Raw genomic sequence first — 6,475 nt, 5'->3', positions numbered from 1 at the left:
AGGCGGCCGCCCCCAGCCCCAGCCCCGCCCCTAGCCTGACCCCGCAGCCGCCCGAGCCCTCCGCGGCGACCGGAACCTTCTCTCCGAGCCCGGAGCCCCGAGCAGCGTCTGCAGGAACGAACCAGACCCTCCCTCCGGCTCCCACCCCATCCCTCCAGACGGAAGGACCGGCTGGCCAGCAGCCAGACCCGCGCCATCCTTCCGCTGAGCCCCCAGACACCCCAGAAAAGCAAAGTCGGGGAACCCTCCGGGACAGGGCCCCAGCCCTCTGGCGGCTGCCTGCTTCCTGGACCGAGGGGCCCACCCCGCCTTCCAGGGACCGCAGCGCGCTGACCGCGGCCTCTTGGGAGGACGGACCGCTGAGGAGGAGCGGGAAGAGACCTGAACCCCGAGGCTCGGGCCTCCCGGCTACGTCTCCCATGACATGAGCGGCGCCCCCGCTCCAGCCAGGTTTACACAGTCTTTGAGCTGCCCGCGGGACCTCGGGAGCTTGACTGCCGGGAGAAGACGGGAGGCCTGAGAAAAGGCTCCGTTTTTAATTATTTGTGTAATTGTTGTTCTGGTTATTATTCTTTGGGACTGCGGCACTTGGCAGAGGGAGTGGGCAAAGCAGGGCGGCAGGAGGGGGATTTCCAGCGACGAGAAGCCGCCCAGGCCCCCGGAGAAGTTGGAGGTGCATCGGTGGGTCCCCCGGCCACATACCTCAGAGCACGGACGGCCCACGTGCGGGGACTTGCCCTCTCAGGTACTAACGGGGGCCTTGTTTGAGGCCGGCCTAGGGAATGACTGGCTCAATGGCTGGAGACCCCCCCAAGCCTTTCTCCTCGCTGCTGCCATCAAGGTCCAGAAGACCCCAACCCTCTGCGGAAAGCCAGGGCCACGAGCCACTCTCAAGGGCCTGCCTGCGAGGGGTGAGGGCTGGGGAACCCTTTGTACCCATTGGCACTGGAGGCTCTGCCTCGGGAGGGAACCCCTGCCCATTGGCACCGGGGAGTGCAGGGGGCAATGAATATAGCCGCCTGCTGGTACCAGCAGAGCCATTGGGTCCTGAACTCAGAGATCATCAGATCCAATCTCCTCTTTTTACAGATGAGGAAACTGAGGCCTTGGGGTTAAGTGACTGGCCCAAGGTCATGTAGGCAGTATAGATATTGAGTTAACCAAGGTATAGCCATCCACAAGGGTCCCCGGACTCATTGTGGCCCACTGTAGGAAGGAGGGGATGCCTTCTGGATTTTATTTTATTTTGGGGGTGAGGGGAGGTTCTGTTTGTTGTTGGACACAGCTGATCTAGAACCCTGCACAAGAGTCCCGCTGGCTGGGAACGATAGAGTTTTGGGTCACTTCTAGAACCCATCCCTCTCTATGTAAATAGGTGCCTCCTAGGAGACTAGTCGTAGCCCCTATGCTGGCATCATAGACTTAGCTCTGGGGCTTCAGAGATCATCTGCATTTTACCGGTGAGGAAACTGAGACCTGGGCGGGCTCAGTAGGTCCCACAGGGAGTGAGGCTCTGGACCCTCGGACTCTAGCACCAAAGGGTGCTCTTTCCTCTGAACCTTGCTGCCTCCCACTTGGCTCCTCGGAAACGCCTTCGAGCTCTGAGACTGGAAGCTTTGGCAGGGGCTGGGGCTGGGGCTGGGGCTGGGGGGGTCCCCTCGCCGCCTTAGCCCTGCAGCACTTTATCTCCCATCTGCAGGGAGGGGGCTGGGCTCCCCAGTTATCTCCCCAGCTCTCGTCTTGGACACCCTGAGAAGAAGCTCTTGGCTTCTTCCAAGCCCCGGTGTATGGCGCCAGGGCTCCTGGCTGCCCACCCCACACCCCAGACCTCCTCAGTCCACTTCCCCAATCCTGGGATGCAGGAGGTCCTCTCAGGGCTGATGGAGCCGGAGGGGAGGAGGACTCCCTGGTGGTCCCAGCTCAGCCCCAAAGCGTCTAACTGTGACCTATTTATTCAGGGCCTCCCTTAGCCCTCCATCCCTCCTCTTTCCTTCTGGACTGTGTGTTTCATGTTCCTTTTGGCTGCTCCAGAAATGTACCAAAGCACAAAAATGCCTCGTTCCTGGTGGAGTGTTTTTGAGGCAAGTCAGATGCCAAACCCCGCCTCGATGGGCTTCTTTGCAGGGTCTGCAGAGCCACTCCCCAGCCTCTTCTCCCCATCTGGGACACAAGGGGGAGCGGGCTCCATCGCATCCATCCCAGCTCCGACGCCGGGCTCTGCCTGGCGCTGAGGCTCCGTGCTGGAGGCCTTCCTCGGCTTCCACGCTCTGCGTTCTGGGGTTCCGGGGCCTTTCCAGGCCTGGCATCTCGGGGTGCTCCAGCCCAGCTCTGAGGCTGTGGCTTTCCTGGCTGCTCAGGTGAGGCTGATGCTTGGGGCTGCCTCCCTTCTCCTCCCGGGATCGTGGGCAGCAGCAGCTCACGTTTAAGCTTTGCGGAGGGCTTTATGGACACGATCCTGTCCGGTCCTCACCACAACGCCATGAGCTGGATGCTGTTATCCCCATTTTATAGGCGAGGAAATGAGGCGGAGGTAGAGGAACTCATCCAGGGTCCAAGAGCTAGTAAGTGTCTGGGATAGAATTTGAAATCGAGTTTTTTAAACCTTTACTTTCCATCTTAGAATTAATACTGTATGTTGGTTCTAAAGCCAAAGATGATGGGAGTTAAGGGACTTGCCCAGGGTCACACAGCTAGGAAGTGTCCGAGGCTAGATTTTAATCCAGGATCTCCGGGCTCCAGGCCTAACTATCCACTGAGCCACTTAGCTGCCCCCAACAATTTATTGTTGAAAGCGGAAGGTCTCTTCTCATCATACAGACAGAAAGGCGGCGGGCTCTTTCCTTCCAATAACATTTTGAGCCCTTCCACGTGGAAGCAGGCCTGGAACCATGGGCAGGGAGTGAATCTCGCTAATGCTAAGTGCCCGGAGAGGCAAAGGGCCTTCCCCAAGGCCGTCCGGCCAGTTTGACCCTGTTGGGCCCCCGTCCCAAGGGGACCTGCCTCTCAGAGCCCGAGAAGGAAGGAGGCCACGGGCTGGCCCGTCTCTGCTGCTCTGGGATCCCCCAGACCCTCCTGAGGTCTTCCCAGCATCCTGTGGCCAACCCAGGGCGGCCGCTGATGCTGCATTAGAACCTTCTTCCAGGGCTGCTCCGAGGACCTTTGCCCACTGGGGACAGATGTAGGAATTGTCCCTGGAGGCGAGTGAGGCCAGGCCGGGCTCTCACTGACGCAGAAGTCACTTTACAGATCTTCTAGCCCAACCCTCTCATGTAGCAGAGGGGGAAACTGAGTCTCCAAGAGGGGAAGTGACTCGTAGCTAACATTTCTATAGCACAAAGCACTTTACATATTTTATCTCATTCGACTGGTCCTCACAGTGACCCTGTGAGGGAGGTGCTATTATCACCCCCATTTTACAGATGGGGAGACTGAGGCTGTGGGAGCTGAATGGACTTGCCCAGGGCCACATGGCTAGTGGCCAAAGCAGGATTCTAACTTGGGTCTTCCTGGCTCCCAAGTCCATCACGAGGTCATTTAGCTGGGAGGTCACTTGCCCAATATTACCCAGGAAATGAGTATGGCAGAACTGGGGTACAAGCCCTTGTGTCTTGGCTCTGAAGGCAACGTGTTTTCCTTTGCTCGGTGCTGGCGGAGAAAGGAGCGGAGAGCGGTGTTCAGGGAGGGACAGCCAAGCCATCCAGGGCCCAAAGGAAATGAGGCAGGCTCCAGGGGAGGCTCGCTGTTCTCGAGTGTAAGAAATAGGTGTCCCATAGCCTTTATGGAGGTCTGCAAAGAACTTTACAAATATGATTCCTCCTCGCTGCACAACCACCCTGGGAGGGAGGTGCTATTATTATCCCCATTGAACAGATGAGAAAACGGAGGCAAACAGAAGCTAGGTGACTTGCCCAGGGTCACATAGCTAGTAAGTATTAGAGGTTGGATTTGAATTCAACTCTTCCTCACTCCAGACCCAGTGCTCTAACTGCTGCACCATCCAACCATCCCATAAGGACCTCTTCCTCTAAGGATGCAACAGAAAAAACAATGAACTTGGCCTCCTGACTGAGGTCGATTCCCAGCTTTATTCCTTCCTCTCTGGGTAGCTTTAGACAAGTCATGTACCCAGGACTCGGTTTCTCTCCTCTGTAAAATGAAGATGTTGGACTAGATAGCTTCTGAGGTCCCTTCAAGCTCTACAATCAAGGAACCTTTTAGGATCCCATTTTACAGATGGGTAAATGCAGCTTCAGGTGACCCAGGTACTGGAAATAAGGCTGCTTGGGTTTCAGGAGCAAGGGGAGTCCGGGACTCATCACCGGGCAGCTGTGGGACCTTGGAGGTCACTGCCTCAGCTCTGCATCCATCAAACCTTTTTATCTGTGAATGAGATTGGATGAGATGATCCCCAAGGCCTCTTCCTTCTCTGAAATTCTATAGCACAAGCCCTCTCCCAGTTCTGAGTTCGGTTCTAAGGTCCATCCTGCCTGGACATTTTGCCTTCCAAGAGTGCTCCCAAGCTGAACATCTTAGCATTCTATGATCCATTGACCAGTGTTTCCCACGAGACCTAGGGCTTCTCATCATTGCTAAGGGGACACACCATTGCTCCTTGAGCCTCACTTTACCCTCTTGGAAGTGGAGGAAAAGAATCTTCTTGTCCCACCATAGCAGAGGACCAATGGAAGGGCTCTTGATTTCCTCGGGGACAATAGCAAAATATTCACTCTCCTTCAGAGAAAGGACTAGGCCGAAGGGACCTCAAAAATCATTTAGTCCAGCTCTTTCATCTTCCCCGTGAGGAAGATGAGACTACCAGGTGAGGAATGGCTCAGGAAATACAGGTCAGAGTCCAGGTTTGAGGCCAGGCTGTAGATGGAAAGGATCACAGCTTTAAACAGCATTTAGAGGCTCCCTCTAGAGAGAACCCGCTCATTTTAGAGATGAGGAATGGAGACCCAGAGCTCTAGGTTAAGTGACTCATCTAAGATCAGGCAGGGAATAAATAACAGAACAGCAATTTGAACCCAAATCCTCTGACTTCAAATAGTTGTATACTATTGTAGTTGTCTCCCTCATTAGAATGTCAGCTCCTTGTGAGCAGGGATTTCTTCATTCATTGTGTTTATTTCTCTAGTGCCTAGAACACTGCCTGGCGCATAGTAGGTGCTCAATAAAAGTTATTAGATTCTTTGATTCCTATCCAGTGGACTTTCCCCCAGACCCCATCCTCTTTCTGCTAGAGGATAGAAATCACGATGGACAGGTTGGACTTGGTCACACTTGAAATTCTATGTCTCTCTTACACATGGAAGAATTTTGTTTGGGGTCCAGAGAGTCAACGTTAGTCAACAATCGTTTATGAAAAGATTATTATGTGGGGCAGCTGGGTAGCTCAGTGGAGTGAGAGTCAGGCCTAGAGATAGGAGGTCCTAGGTTCAAATCTGACCTCAGACACTTCCCAGCTGTGTGACCCTGGGCAAGTCACTTGACCCCCATTGCCCACCCTTACCACTCTTCCACCTATGAGACAATACACCAAAGTACAAGGGTTTAAAAAAAAAAAAAAAGATTATTATGTGCCAAACATTGTGCTAAGAGCTGGGGAGGCATCAGCTGTCCCTGCCCTCAAGGAACTCTCATTCTAACGGGGAAAACAACACCCAAAGGACCATCTACTGGTCATCTCCAAGGGAGGGCACCAACACTGGTCAAAAAACAGAGATTTCAAAATCAAATAGAAATAGAGGACACAAAACTGGATTCAAGCATCTCTGCCACCTATTTGCTGACTTAGAAACCCGTATTTTAGTATTATCTATGTCCTATTATATCTTTAATTTATTTTGTTAAACATTTCCCTACTGCATTTGATTCTAGCGTGGGTGCCCTCTGGAGTGGCCCCCTTGGGCAGTGGGTTTGACATCTCTGCTCTAGAAAGCATTACATTCCTTGGGAATTTTGAGGGTGGGAAGGGAGTCCTCCTGGAATCTCTCTCCAACTCATCCTGAGATCTCCTCTACAAACAGACACCCATTTTGGCTAGGGAAGGTTCACCTATGTAAGAGGAAGAGAAAAGCCCCCTTACCTGGAAAGCTTTCTTTTTTTACATTTTTTTTTTTTTACATTTGTAACTTGCCCACGAGAAAGAATGCTGTGTGATCTCTCTGTGTCTCAGTTTTCTTCATCTGTAAAATGGGGATCATGATAGCATCAATCTCCCTGGGTTATTTTCAAGGATTAAATAAGATATTTGTAAAGTGTAGTGCAAAACTTAAGCCCTCCTATCAATGCCATTATTGTTTTTAGCAAGTATTCAAATATACACACAAGAACAAAATAAAATAAAAGATAAAATAGAAACAAAAAATTATAAACAAGCAACAAGGAAAGGGCCTCCTGTGTGCCAGGTGATGGGCAAACAAAGACAAAAATGAAATAGCTTCTGTCTTCAAGGAATTTACAGTCTACTGGA

This window comes from Gracilinanus agilis, chromosome 2 (assembly GCF_016433145.1).
Source record: "Gracilinanus agilis isolate LMUSP501 chromosome 2, AgileGrace, whole genome shotgun sequence".
NCBI classification, from domain to species: Eukaryota; Metazoa; Chordata; class Mammalia; order Didelphimorphia; family Didelphidae; genus Gracilinanus; species Gracilinanus agilis.
Note: the sequence above shows the minus strand (reverse complement) of the source record.